Source organism: Prionailurus viverrinus, chromosome A1 (genome assembly GCF_022837055.1).
Source record: "Prionailurus viverrinus isolate Anna chromosome A1, UM_Priviv_1.0, whole genome shotgun sequence".
Classification (NCBI taxonomy): domain Eukaryota; kingdom Metazoa; phylum Chordata; class Mammalia; order Carnivora; family Felidae; genus Prionailurus; species Prionailurus viverrinus.
The window spans coordinates 233,056,601-233,072,111 of record NC_062561.1 but is presented as its reverse complement, the minus strand read 5'-3'; the positions used below and the strand labels follow the sequence as shown (position 1 = coordinate 233,072,111).

At 48.9% G+C, this 15,511-nt stretch overlaps 1 pseudogene; it reads left to right on the top strand.

Moving 5' to 3' along the window:
- The first annotated feature begins 3,455 nt into the window (after positions 1–3,455).
- On the top strand, positions 3,456–4,303 carry LOC125165027 (60S ribosomal protein L5-like; annotated as a pseudogene).
- Positions 4,304–15,511: the final 11,208 nt, after the last annotated feature.

Below are 15,511 nucleotides of genomic sequence, written 5' to 3'. Positions count from 1 at the left end.
TGCAGCAATGCAATGAGTCAACAGGTTCACGGCATGAAGAGATTCCTTGCCGGGAGAGTGTGGCCAGTTCCTTCCTCTCCCGGGAGCACTGCACGCACACTACAGGCTCCAACTGGAATGACTAAATTTCTTACCTGTGAAGGGTCATTTCCAGACTCAGGGAAGCACTGAGAATGATCTGGGTACCCCCAAAGAATCTACTTAACATCCATAGATCGAGAAACTAGGAAATCTGGATTCTGTCACTCAGCAGCCCCTGATGAAGTATGTGGCCTGGAGCATTGTGTCTCTGGCTTCCTCCTGGGCCATAGGGTCTCCATCACCATTCTTAGGCATAATTCACACGAGGATCCACTAAAACGGGTTAAAGCATCAGCCAACCTCAGCACCATCTGAACAGCATTATTAATCTTTTGCCCTGTCCTCCTAAGATATTCCTCTGATCCTTATATTTTCTAGTACAAATGACAGGAGGCATCTTTATCTTATTTATAGCTCTAAATAAATTGGTATGAGCATCCACCAAACATATTTATTTTATTTCCCAAGAAATATACCCCCAGAAAATGTCAAGGAAATGATCTTTGAAAAATGCACATCCGAATGCAATATAAAATATTTAAGGGAATGACTGTGCTCTTGGTTTCCATTTTCTGTTAGATTATTCTACAGGCTCTTGTAAAAGTCAAGTCAGTGCTTTTAAAGGCGGAAAATGGCCACGAGTTAGGAAAAGCCTTCAAAGCCCCGGGGTTCTCCTTGATTTCGCTTTTACTTTCAGCATTTTGCCTTGAATGAACGACCTCAAATAACTGAGATATTCACAAATTGATGGACAGTACTTAGCAAAGTAAAACTCGGATAAAGGTGGTAAGAACCAAGCCACTCACCGATGGCTTGAAAATTCACAGCCGCACTCGGTGCTTCCTGACAAGGTGTCTACCACTTCCAGTGCATTCTTCCCCTCCATCCGCCTTCCTAAAACCCTCTGCGGCAAATCACGTGGTCGACAAAAAGAATTCCAGAGAAGATTATTACTTAAATCTCACCATAAGTCCATTCAAATGAGTTGGCCGGGGAGCAAATACTCACCTAGGTTAACTCACTTAACCCTCCAACAACCCTGTGAGGCAAGTACCGTCTTATCCCTCTTCTGGGATCCAGGAACTGAAGCACAGACAAGTCAAATCAGTTGCTCAACACAGCGATGGAGTAGCCAAGCCAGAGTCTGACCTGCCTGGCCCCAGAGCCCGGGTGCTCAGCCACCATGACACAGTGCCCCAAAACCAAAGCCATCACCCCACAGGCGCTCATACTGGTTTCATAAATGATGAGATGGATGAAAATTTTCAAGTAACTGAAGTTCATCAAAGTTATCTGTAAACCTCACTGGTAGAGAATAGAAAGGTGAGGCTCATAACAAATGAGGACTTCCTCAGGATCCAGGGAGAGTGACCCAGGGAGGATGAGAGCCCCCAAGGGGACATGCCAAGACCAAGTCCCACGGTCCAGGCAGTGAAGGGAGCCCTGAAGGAGGGTCCCAGTGATCAGGGTAGCACCCTGTTCACAGCTCCTAGATGGCCAGTGTGGGGTAGGGCTCATCGAGGGGGCACAGCCAGAGGACAGGCTTGGACCACAGTTTTGGGCAGTTGTGAGATGACCTAAATCCAACCCTCATCTACCCTCCTGGACAGTCCCCGTCTGGAGACCTATGAAACTGAGGCTTCCACATCAAGACATTCCGCACCGACCTCTTATCATTGGGACCAAAAGTGTGTAATGAGGTCCAGCCGTCACCAGAGCGAGGACACTCCCAGCCAGCTCCTGAGGTCTGCTATGCTGGCCACGGCTTTCTCTGGCTGGACTGCCATTTGCTTTGGATCTGATCCAGTGGGTAGCAGAGATGTTCTGAGGTCACACACTGGGGTGAATACCTCTGCACCTACTAGCTACTGAGTTTGAGAAAGTTTAGAACTTCACGGAGCCTCGGCTCCCTTATCTGAAAGATGGTGCTAATGAGACAGACAACCCCAATGGGTTATCATGAGGATTACGTAGGTAATGAACGTAAGACACAGGGGGCAGTGAAGTGCCCCCACATCAGCTGCTGCTCTCTGACTGTCACCTATAATGGCACAGGCTCCCTCACCCGATGTCATCTGTTGTCCACCTCTGTGTCAGAAGTTCACTTTTAAACACTCCAGATCTACCATGTGATGCGAAGTGAGCTGTCAGCACCCTTGTCAAAGGAGCAGAGCTCAGGGCAGACTGTGGTGTGCTATGCAGGGAGCCCAGACACCAGGGTGGTGACTGCAGAAACTTCTGTTGTCATCAAATAAGGCCTATGGAATACCAAAAATGGTGCCTGTAAGTGCAGTTAGTGACCTATTAATTATCATGGTGGCTGCTAGACAGGAGCTCCCAATAGTGACATTAAAGGTATTTAAGATGCACGGATTGGCTAAAACATCCCCACCCCTTCAGGAAGAGGGTGCAAAAACGCATCGATGCCTGAACCCCTTCCCTTGGGGATGATGTGTGACAACAGCCCTAAACCATCCCCCATCGTCGGGCCCTGGACTTGGGAGGATTATCTTTGTCTGATGCTGGTGACAGCATTTGCCTCCACAGCCTTGGCATTTGCCTCAAGACGCCTTCTGCCCAGCAGGAGTCAGAACCCCTAAGGGGCAGGAGCTAGGACTTCATTAAGCTCATAGAACAGGTTAATGAACACGTTGGGGCCTGCTGGCAAATTAAGACTGTTTCAATAAACGCCTTGTGTGTGGCTGAAGCCGGTTTGAGGCTTTTTGAGGAGCAAAAAGTCAAGGCTCTCACCTGCCTCCGACTTCTTTAGCTGCTACCCAAATCAACCAAGAAGAACCCAAGAGATGCACATAACCAAACTGGCTTCAGTCCACTGGGGCTGTGCCTGTGCCTGTAAGCTTCATGGGGGAACGATAAAGGGCAAGTGTCCTCGGCTCTGGAGAAGCCACTCGAGCTGACAGCTACCGCCACCCCCATGGAGTCACCAGGAGAAACCCACCGAAGCCAGGAGGTCATGTTCAAGGTCGTGCCACAGGGAGATGAACTGAACAAGAAAACAATTTCAACAAGGAACTCCTTCTCCCTGGGTGACCCTGCGCATTAAGCAGCCAACCTCAAGTAAGGGGCGAGGCGTGGACACCGCTCTCTGTGCCACAGGATGGGGCTTGTTCAAGTTGCCAAGAATAGGGGCGCCTGGGTGACTCAGTCAGTTAAGCGCCTGACTTTGGCTCAGGTCATCATCTCATGGTTCGTGGACTCAAGCCCCGCGTCAGGCTCTGTGCTGACAGCTCAGAGCTTGGAGCCTGCTTTGGATTTTGTGTCTCTGTCTCTCTCTGCCCCTCCATTGCTCTCACTCTGTCTCTCTCTAAAATAAATAAACATTAAAAAAAATTAAATAAAAAAAAATAAAGTTGTCTCACTTCAAGAGATACCAGGTGAAATTTAGAAGAAACGGGGGGGGGGGGGGGCGGGGGGACGGATAAAAACCGATCACCATGCTTGGAAACACGTGGTAATTCAGGGTAAAAATAGGTACAACACGCGTAAATACAGGGTGATCGCTCGTGTGACCAACAGGGATATCGTTTGCCAGATGGCTTATGCCCATGCAGAAGGAGACATGCTAGTCTGTGCAGCTCATGCTCATGAACTCCCAAAGTACGGTGTGAAGGCTGGCCTGACAGGTTATACTGCAGTATACTGTGTCCACCTGCCGCTGGCCGGCAGGCTTCTCACTAGGTTTGGCACGGATAAGACCTATGAAGGCCAAGTGGAGGGGACTGGAGATGAATACAACGTGAATGGCACTGATGGTCAAGCTGGTCCCTTCACCTGCTATTGGGACGTGGGGCTTGCCAGAACTGCCCCTGCAGATAAAGTTCTGGAGCTGTGGGTGGAGGCCTGTTGGTCCCTCACGGCACCAAACGATTCCCCCCCGTCACGACTGGAAAAGCGAGGGGTTCAATGTAGGACATCGGAAGCACGCCACGGGTCAGAACGCTGCAGGCTCTGCGTGTGGCCTCATGGAAGAAGACGCAGCTGCTTCCAGAAACAAGTCCCCCAGTGCACAAAGAACCGTGGGCTCCAGACACGGCGGGGGAGACGCACGAGAGAGCTCGCACCGCTGTACAAGAGAAGGCTATGAGAAGAAGCCCAAGAAAGAGGTTAAAAAGATGAGGTGGAGCCATCCCAAAATACCTCCTGCCCCGAAGAACGATCGGGTAATTCAGAAGTACCCAGGCTTCCTTACACCTCCGAGTAGGCTGCTAAGAGCTGATAAACCAAGCCGCAATTCCCTATGAAGATTTTTCAGATACAGACAATAATAAACTCATTCATCAAGCTGAGAGAGAGAGAGAGAGAGAGAGAGAGAAGCTGTTTTCCTCTCCCCCCAAGATGAGCATAGTCCAAACTCCCCATCAGAAGCAAAAGGACTCTCAGAATTCTGGGTCCCTAAACTGGGGAAGCAGAAGAGCAAGCAGTCATCAAAATCCAGCCTCGGGACTTCCTGCTCCTTAAGGGGGTTTGCCGAAGCCAAGTTCCCTGGGCAGCCCCTTGGTATCCAAGAATCGCCCTTAGGCTCCATCCCGACCCGCGTTCATTATACTGGGAAGTGTGTAGATGAAGCACAGCATTTCACGGAAAAGGTGAGTGGCACGTGGAAGCACAGGAAGGGTCCCGGACAGTCAGCCAGTGCGTGTCCCCCCCGAAGAACGTCGACCCGAGAAAACAGCGCACTGTCTGCCAGAACCTCAAGTTTGGGAGCTCACGGGAGACACACACTGGTTTTCCGCTCAGCGTCTACACAGCTCCCAGCATCGCCCCCCGGGCTCCGACCAGTCAACAGGCTCCGAAGCCCGCGCCACGGAAGACACAAGTGAGGACGTCGCGGACACGCGTGCAGATGTACAAATCCCAGATCCTGACCGGGGGTAGAGAGCTGAATACGGGTATCAGTCAATCCCGGGGAACACGTACATTCAGGTCACTCTGGAAAAGACCTTCGAGGAGAAGGGGTCAGCTGCAGCCCAGCGATACCACACAAGGAAACCCAGACTCTCTGGCGTGGGCTCACATCATAAAGGTTTTCTTGCTCAAGGGGGTCAGAGCTGCTCCACCATCGTGGGGCTACGTACGCCATCCAGAGTGTGTCCGGCAAGGTGGCCACAGACAGGGAAGAGAGGACACGTGGGATAGTTTAATTGCTTCTCCCCACCCCTCCTGCCAGCGCCGCGGCCCGGTCTCCCTGCAGGGAAGTCGGGGTAAGTGGGGGGCAGCCTCTGCTCCGGGAGGTAAGCCCTCTGTATGTGCCGTGTGTACGGGACTGGTCACGAAGCCTGGGTCCCCATCCTCCTCTCTGCTCCCCACTTACACACCTGAATTCCCACAGAGGTGCCCGCTGGGGAGGATGATAGACATTCTGGAATTCACGATACTTCTTCTGGACTCTGCATGATGCCCGGAAGGGATGAAATGTTGTTTTGGCATCAATGCCACTTCAAGGCATTGGCATGTGATAGAAGCAATTCTAAAAATCCCCGAATCGTTCCTGACCAAGGCCAGGGTCCAGGAGATACAGACGGGGAAGGAAATCCACAACCAGGTAGAAGGAGAACAGAAAATGAATATGAGCAAAGGACAAAAGAACAATGCACATGAGCCTAAGTCCGGGTCAAGACAGTTAATGACCTGCTAGCCCCACGGGGGTCACAGCCGCCAGAGGCTGTGTGAGTGCAGGGCTGGGGGGTGAGCGGGTTGAAGAAGCAACCCAAGGGGCTGGAGGAACAGGGGAGGCGGGGATACCTGAGCAGAGGCCCTGAGCATCACCAAGAGGATGGGATGCAGGGAGAGGAGGGCATCACTCGTGCCTCCACTGGAATCCAAGGACCTCAAATCATTGAGGTTCGGTTCTAGGACCTCAAATCCAAGGACCTCAAATCACTGAGTTCGGTTCTAACTTCTCTGACCCCCCCCACACCAAACCCTGCCACACAGCCCCACACAGCCCCACCCTCGTGCCTGCCCACACCTCCCTGCCTGAACTGGCCCCCAGTGTTTCCCCAAAAGGGAAGAAAGAATCTGTCAGAACCCTTCCTCTGTGCTGGTCATTCCTGGTCCAATGCTGGTCCCGTTCTGGTGTCAGCCACCCCCGGCACACGAGCGGGGTTTGTCTTTTTATTTCTTTAATTGCCTAGAGTATGAGTCTTCACCTTGATCTTTCATCGGAGTTCTTTCTCTCCATCTGCGATCCTGAATTTCTCTTAAACCACCTCAAGAAAGTGGCCTGCCATCCCGCTCTGCCCGCCTAACTTCAGATATCGGATAAAACCTTGATTCTCAGCACGAGAACATTTATCCCAACAGGTCGCTTTTTGAAAAAGGTTAAAGCAGTTGAAGGAAGCCTTTTCCCTGATATCAAAGCCACAGACTTAGGTGATTTTTTTAGGCCAAAAGAAACCCACCATAAAAAAAAGAAAAAAGAAAAAACCGGTATTCCCTAAAAAGAAAGCAGCCCTGCTTCTTTTTCTTAGCCCAGAAAATTACTAGTTCACAAGGTGAATCTCCCCGTGAATAAACGCAATACGGATGGGGAAATAAATCATTTGACTGTCTACATTTTTTTCTTTGTGACAGTCATCTTGTTGAAAGAGGCCATTTTTTTGTGTGTGTGTGCTAATGGAAGTGTCTTGCTAGGTGAGACTTACACACTATCTAAAATGTATAGAAAGTTTTATCTTTTCAACGCATTTTATTCCCTCTCGCTAATAATTTTCTGCAGAAGTGCCCCAAATTAGGTTACAGGTATAAACATCTGCACGTCAGAGGTGTGGGGGAGGTGTGAAAACCCTCACCGAGGTCACCTTCGAGTGACCTTGACAGCGGCTTCTACTCGGCTTCAGGCACGATCCCAAACAACTCGATGAACCATCATCCTTCCAGGCGTGGGTCACCCCTTAACAACGACATGTCCCAGATTTTCCTCTTTCTTCCCGCCCAGACTGAATGTCCCAGCAAGCTGTCCTACCTCTTTATTTGGGAGATATGCCCACCAGAGCTACAGCTGGGTGGGCTATCAATCAGAAAGCTTTCATACGACACCATCCCGCAGTCATTCCGGCGGGTGGGTGAGCACCCGTGCTGTGGAGGTTGTTGAACATCGTGAACTCACCCCTGGCAGCAAGAGTCGGCCGTGGGAGAGCACAGAGCATTCCTTTCTCCGCCCCCAGATCAGTCGCCCCTGGTCTCCCCAACAGCACCCTCCTCTGGTTTTGCTTCCACTCTTCTGGTCCCCCTTCAGAAGCCTTTGCAAGCGCCTCACCTTCCACCTGTCCTTAAATGTTGCCATTTCTTTTTTTTTTTTTTTTTAAGTTTATTTTGAGAGAGAGAGAGAGAACGAGCAGGGAAGGGGCAGAGAGAGAGGGAGACACAGAATCCGAAGCAGGTTCCAGGCTCTGAGCTGTCAGCACAAAGCCCGACACGGGGCTCGAACCCACAAACTGGGAGATCATGACCTGAGCCGAAACCGATACAGCTGCATGCTCAACTGACTGAGCCACCAGGCGCCCCTAAATGTTGCCATTTCTAAGAGCACTTTTCTCCTGTTCTCACTCTACAGTCTCAACAACCATACGATTCTCAGATGATTATCTCCGGCCCAGAGCTCTCAGAACTAACTGGCACATCTAATGGAATACCTCTCTAAAACCTCAAGCTCCGTGTATCCAAAACTGAACTCAGTATCATTCCACGTTGGAACTCACATGATTCCAACTACTACCAAAGGAGTGTGCACCCTTCCCCCTGCACCCTAGAAATGGCACCCCAAAACACCCACTTGTCTCAACCAAACATGTCGATGCCTTCCGTGATTCCCTTCTCTCACTTTCTACTAAGTGCCCTTTCTCTTCCCTCCTCAGCAGCCGTCAAGTCCGTCTGCTTTTGCCATGCCTACCCTATGAGCCCACACCCTGTCTTGCTCCGCACCAGCCTTGATGGCGCCCTTGCCCTCCTCTCCTCTCATCTCCGCACTGCAGTGGAGAGTGAAGTTTCCAGAACTGAAATCTGATCCTGGCACCCCGCTGCCTTAAAACTTTAAAAGACAAATATTTTCTACTGTCTCTAGGACGAAACCCGAATTCTTGGCCTGACTCAAGGTGCCCCCAGACGTAGGCTCTGCCTCCTCTCGAGCCTCACTTCTCTGTTCTTCTCTTTGTACGTACCACCCTCTCCCTCACCTCCCAGCTTGTACGTAAGTTGCTCTGTGGGCTTCAAACAGTGCCCCTCTCCCTGCCCTCCATACCCACTCCCATCTCATTTGTGTGGCCAGCTCCCTCCAAGTTGTATTTTTTTAAATTTTTTTTATTAAGTTTATTTATTTTTGACAGAGACAGAGTGCAAGCATGAGCTGGGGAGGGGCAGAGAGAGAGGGAGACACAGAATCCGAAGCAGGCTCCAGGCTCCGAGCTGTCAGCACAGAGCCCGACGCGGGGCTCCAACTCACGAACCGGGAGATCATGACCTGGGCAGAAGTCGGACGCTTAACCGACTGAGCCACCCAGGCACCCCTCCAAGTTGTATTTTAAAGCCTATTTCCCTTTGGCAGGATTTTCCTGACCTTCTAAGGAAGACGAAGATGTGTCCTCTTGGCACCCTGCACCCACCCACATAATCATTGCACTTTATTTTGATTTTTTTTCTAAATTTTCCTTTTTCCCATGAACCTGTAGGACCCATGTCCATAGAACTACTCTGATGGTTCCCTCCCACAGCCTCAAGACAAAACAGACATCGGAGAATGGTAGGCACTAGACAAACATTCAACGATTATGAGAATGAATGAATCGAAAAGTAAATTAAATCTCACTCGCTCCATAAAGCCCAACCTTGGTGCTCCAGCCTACACCAGGGTTTCTCCAACTTGGTGCTGTTGATATCGTAAGCCAGACAATTCTTTGTTACGGAGGGCTTTGCTGTGCATTGTAGGATGTCTAACAGCATCCTTAAACAGCCGTAGCACCCCTACCCACTTGTGACAATCACTAATGTCCCCAGACATTGAAGCATGAGATCTGAGAACCACGCTGGCCTCTCTCCCTTCTCAAAGCACCTTCGCTGCCACTTGTTAATTGCTCTTTGTCTGGGTCATGTGTATTAGTCTTGCCACCCCAGAGGACTAAAAACTTTTTGGGAGCAGGGCCCTGTCCTCTGCCGTCCCCTGCAGCACCTTACCCAGGACTTCATGTAACACATGGAATTGGCATATGTATCCATCAGTGGAAAGAAGCAGAAAGCCAAGACCATCATTCTTATTAGCAGGTGGGATTCTGACACTCCATCCTAACATTCTCCTGCCTGCCCCAACATTTCAACATTGGGAAATTCAGCTTTCTCAGAAAGCCTTTACTGAACTCTCAATTGTATATGGCGCTTACGATGGTTAATTCCATGCGTCAGCTTGAATGAGCTGCAGGGTATCCAGACATTGGGTCAAACATCATTCTGGATGTGTCTGTGAGGATGTCACTGAATGAAATTAACATTTGATATGGTAGGACTGACTAAAGAAGATTGCCCTTCTTACTGTGAAGGGGTCTCATCCAATCAGTGGAAGGCCTGAAGAGAACAAAAAGGCTGACCCTCCTCAAGGAAGGGAAACTTTTCCTGCTTGTCTACTTTCAAGCTAAGATATCAGTCTAAAATATACTCTCCCTTTGGGTCTCAAACATGCCAGACTAGGACCACACCACAGGTCTCCTGGGACCCCAGCTTGCTGGCTGCAGATCTAGGAACTCATCAGCCTCCATAATCTCAGGAGCCAATTTCTTATAATAAACCTCTTCAGGTAGATAGATAGATAGATAGATAAGTAGATAGATAGATAATCTCCTATTATTGATTCTGGTTCTCCAAAGAACCCTGACAGTGTGGCTTTACAACTCTGTAAAGAAGATTTAAAACATTTAAGAACTAATAATCTCCCCACCTGGAATTCATTAAATTCTCATCTTCTAAAAATTCAACAAAGTCAACTGGACCACGGATGGCTTGCTATGGGTTCAGCGGTCACCCCCTTGAAATGCTACTTTCTCTGGATAACACAGCTCTACATACCTTCTGGCACATTCAGCATGTAATCAGAGAAAATGGAGCCAACTTGCCCTTGACCTGTTATTAATAATGACATTTGATTTCCCTTAAACGAACCTAGATGCCGCCATTGCTCTTTAAATAAATAATGATGATAATTAATAGCCAAAATCTCGATGGTTAAAAATTAAGCATTTATTTTAAATATTTAGCAAATGTTTATGTACTAAATTTGAGTTTAGCGTTGTAGCAGTCCTGCTTAAAAAGAGCCTCCGAAAGCCACTTCCTATGATTAGAAAGGTATCTCAATTAACACATGGACATGTAGCAAAAACAGGTAATAAAACAAAATATTGGGGGGCATCTTTCCCTTGCTATGTGCCCATGCTCAGATACACAATAAACAGTTTAAACCAAAGCCTTGTTTATGAGTCCAGCCACACGATGTGGTGGGCCGAACACTCCCCAACATTGTAACCCCATGTTCTGAGCCCAGTTCTGCCAACAGTTAGCCTGTGAGCATGGGGAGAACTTCCCTATACATCTCTCTGGCCCTCAGTTTATTCATCTTCAAAGTGAAAAGAGAGAGACTCCACATGATGACCAAGGTCCCTACAGGAGCTAAAATTCCACAGTTCTGAGTATAACCTTAGGACATGATTTTTTAATCCCAAAATAATTGTTCTACTTCTTTAATTGACAAGTGACCAGAGTAAAATTGGCAAAACACCATGTACACTGGCCTGGGATGAAATGGCACAAGACAGAAATACATGATTTGGGCATTGGGATAATTTTTCTGTACCCAGAAGTAAGCAATGGCGGGTTTATGTAGAAATATTTATGTAGCAGTGAGCTCCCGATTAACTCGCTTAAAAGAAAACGTGGACATTCAGGGATTAAAAGGGGCAACAGAGGGGCACCCGGGTGGCTCAGTCGGTTGAGCGCATGATCTTGAGGTTCGTGAGTTCGAGCCCCACAGCAGGCTGGCTGCTTTCAGGGAGCCTGTTTGGGATCCTCTGTCCCCCTCTCCCTCGCTCTCTCTGCCCCTCTCCCTCTTGCATTCTTCCCCGCCCCCCTGCTCAAAAATAATAAAATAAACGTTAAAAAAGGGGAGCAATAAAGGGAAGAGAAGACTTCAATACAGATGGAATCAATGGCAGTAAGAGCCAGAGAAAATGCCCCCAGAAGGGACACGGGACAGTCTTCTCTCTGATAAGGTCATTCAGCTTCAGGTCACTCTGGTAAAAGTTCTCTTCATGGACTCCCTTCCGTTCCCACCTCTTTCCAATGAACGTGGCAGGTAACCACACAGGCTTTGGCTGCACGTTGAAGCTAAAAGTGGAAAACCCGCTAATGAGCCAATAAACGGCCCAACGACACATTTCTAGAGCCGCTAAGGCTGCCACATCAGGCAACACTCATTTACAGGCAACAGAAACCACTCGAGCTATTTTAAGCAGAACACGACTTCATACAGGGAACTAGGTTCTTATAAAGTCGTCAGAAGGGTTGGAAGGTGGAGCTGGGCCATCAGGAATAAGGCTCACAACGAGATGCCCAACTGGCCCCTATGGGAGCCCCCACCTCTGCCGCGGATGGAGATGGGGCTGAAGGTCTGCCCTGGGACACCTCACCTCGCCACGGGAAGCTCTGTCCCCTCTTGCTCCGAGCAAGGGGCACAGGCTGCCACACTGAGGTCCCCCACCTTCAGAACAAGTGACGACGGAACAGTGAGCCAGCTGCCAGCACCACCGGGAAGTCGCCACCCCTGTGACGCCAGGAAAGCACCGGAAACACCCCTGCAGCAAACCCCGTCACGTGACCCTCCCCGACAGCAGCAACACCAAAGCAGCAGCAGGAGGGGCCCTCTGCACGGGCACCTCGCGCCTCCCAAGCCTCAGTGAGCAGGCTCTGAGGGCGAGAACCCAACTCACGTTCACAGCCAGAGCTTGTAAGGAGGCTGGGGATGTGGTCTTCAGCCTTCTAGGCTGCAGTCCTGGAAGGTGCGTTCCAGAAGGAAGCCGGAGGAGACGGTGGGGGCCAGTCCACCGTATCCACCACAGCTGGGATGGAAGGCACTAGAAAATCCTCACCGGGATCCTAAAGACAGTCATGAAGCATGCTGTCTAACAAATCACAGCCGAAGGATAACACGTGACTTCTCCAACCGACTTCTTACCGCATTTTTATCTAGAGGAAGACACAACGATCTGGAGATGGAGATTTTACAGATCTGTATAGACTACAAAGTCCTGGGTACTACATAGTCCCTGCAAATTCTTTTGGTTGTCTGTAAGAGAAAGAGGTAACAAAATACAGCAAAGTCTGTGGCTTCACTCATCTGCTTACATATTTACCAGGCTCCTACTCAGTGGCAGGCACTGGAGAAGCCACGAAGATTCCAAGGCAGAGGGAAGCAGTCATGTGAGGTCACCGGCTTTAGCACGGAGCAAGCGCCAGTCTGATTCCCATCTCTGCTGCTTACTGGCTGTGTGGTCTTGTGCGAGGTCCTTGGCTTTTCCATGACTCTCTTTATCCACTTTTCAAATGGGAATAATAACACCCACCTAAAAAGGCTGCCGTGAGTATTAAATGAGATAATATATATCCGCCTTCAGTCAGCATCCCCCAAAGAAACATAAGTAATAGGGTGTGGGCTGGGGGGAGCAAATGTTTTATTTCAAGGAATTGGCTCACAGAATTATGGGAGCTGCTAAGTCCAAAATCTGCAGGGTAGGCTGACAGGTCTTCTCTGGAGCCTGACTGTATGAGGCCCACCTGCCTTATGGAAGTCATGGAACATCGCTTGCTTTCCGCAAGGCCTCCTGATTTAAATGTTCCTCTCATCTAAAAAGTACCTTCACAGCAACATCCAGCCATGTTTGATCAAATACCTGGGTACCAAGGCCCAGTCAAGTGGACACATAAAATCAGCCATCACAGTCCACTAAGAACATTTGCTGAGTGAGAGCTGTTACTATTACACAGCTTACATCTGGGGTAAAGACACACAACTAGAAAACAGTGTGGTAGGTTCCGTGGAACAGATGTTCGGGACACCAGGAGCACAGACAATGGGCGTATGTGCAAAGCAAGGATGCACAGGGGTATCTGAGATGGAATAAAGAAAGCTGGAGTTACAGGCTCCTGGACGAGAACACTGTTTGGACACAAGAGAGATCAGAAGGAGCCAGTTAACCCTCACCAGACCTGAGCACAGTCGGGTCTCGTGAGAACACCTCCCTTGGATCAGGAGGGTCCCCTGGCTGGTTGAGGTGAAGGTGTGCATGCAAGGAAGCTAAAGGCGTCAGAGATAAGGATGGGTGGTCAGAGTCATTATCAAGAGGGGGCGAGGTCATGGTCAGGAAAACGGGCTAAGCATTTAGCCCAGGGGAAAGAACAGAAACCAGATCGAAAGCTCCTCTACCTGGAGAGGGTAGGGTCGGAAACAGAAGAGAATAAGGAGTGAAGACAGGATAAGAAAGCAGCTCAGAACTCAAGCTGCCAAGGGCAAACTTGTGCCACAACACCATCACCCATCACCCCCACTACATGCATTCATATCCATGGTGAGCTTACTAGAGTAGCCGGTGGCAACATAAATACCATGTGGAAATGGACAAGCAGAACCGCAGGCCGCTAGAACCAAATGTTGATGATGGGCCATGGTTGGTACAAAAGAACTTTGACTGGTAAAAGAACTCATTTCTCCAACACAACATGGAGGCCCACAGTCCAGGAGTCAACAACATTGTCACTGCTGTCCTGAGATGCCCTGTATAAAAAAGCCACCCCTCCCAGGGGCCTCAACCCCAAACATCTGAGTGTCACAGATGTCCTTATCACTGGACATTTCCTCCAGCCTGGTCTAGCCTCAATAAAATTAAGACGCACTTTTAAGTTACAATTTCCAAATGTCTTCTTAGCTACAAATGGAGTGCTCACCTCAGGTAAGATCCCGTGTGCCCAGGATCTTTTGGTGCCAAAGATTTGACCCAAATCCCCAAAGACATTCCTCTTCGAGGAGATTCTCATGGGATTTGAGTGAGTGAAAAACACCTGACAACAAACGGAGATTTGACCGTATCAGTACCTCCATCACTGACAGCAAGAGACACCGAGAGAGGCAGACAGGATTCATCTTGAATGGCATGGAGCAAAGACAGTGCACAGCCTCAAGTTTCTCCTCGAGAAACATGTGCTAAAAGCCTGTAAAGGAGTGGGGAGGGAAGAGTGACAAGTAGCCAAAATTCTTGGAGTTTGTTTTTCAAAATGGATAAAATTCCCAATGAGCATTGATGTTAGACAAGACCCAGGTTAGTTAAACCCCAAAAGAGGCTAACGCCGCCTAGTTGCCTTGAAGTCTCCTACATTTTTTACTCTCCTGCAAATTTTAGGTGGTATATGAATAGTTGAAAGCTGTTTCTGTCTTTTCTCTCTTAACTTCCAATTATACCCCCCGCAGCATCAAATGGAGAGGGAATTATAATCAATTTCTTAAGTAAATTCATGTAAAATAAATTTAGACTCAAAGGATCTGAACAACAAAGCCATTTCATTCAACCAGGAAATCAGATTTTGACAGCCAAGGCTTTTTAAAAAATTGAATCTATTTTCCAGAGAATTTATTCAAGTGCTCACTGCCACCAGGCACCATAACAGAACTATAACCAACCCACTGTTCCCCTGTGGGTCACATTTGTCATTTGAGAACACACTAGATGGATGGGTAAGAAGGGATTTTTTTCCTAGACTGACCACCAAGGAGCTGTAGGCCCCGAAGAAGTCACTTCACCTCTAAGCCTTTGCTTCAGTATTTGTAAAGTGGGGTGTGGTAGTTGACATATTAATGGCCCGATTCTTTACCCCTCTTGTATCCCCACCTTTTGCCAAATAACTTGGTAATCCTCTCCAATGCTGACTCTAGACTCAGCTATGTGACTCTGGTCAACAGAATACAACAGAAATAAGAGTTCGTTGGTTCCGGGCCTATGCCAAGAGACCTTGAACACTTCCACTTGTTTTCTTAAGCTTCTGCCATCACCAAGGGAAGGGCATGCCTGAACAAGCCCCGTGACGAGGATGGGGGACAAGTGGAGCACAGCCAAGGGTCCCAACCAAGTTTCTCCAGCCAAGTCAAAGCCACTCCCACTCCCCAGGAGCAAATGCTACGGAGATGAGCAAAGCCACCTAGTTGAGCCACCCATGAGAATAAATAACTCAGAGTGGATTGTTATACAGCAAAAGCTAACCAGTACACGGACAATACCACCTGCCCCACCTACCTTATTACCTTATTAGCATGTTGGCAAGATCAACTGAAATCATGTCTACAAAAGCACTTGAAAGATTGTAAAGTTGCCTTCCAACATGGGTAGAG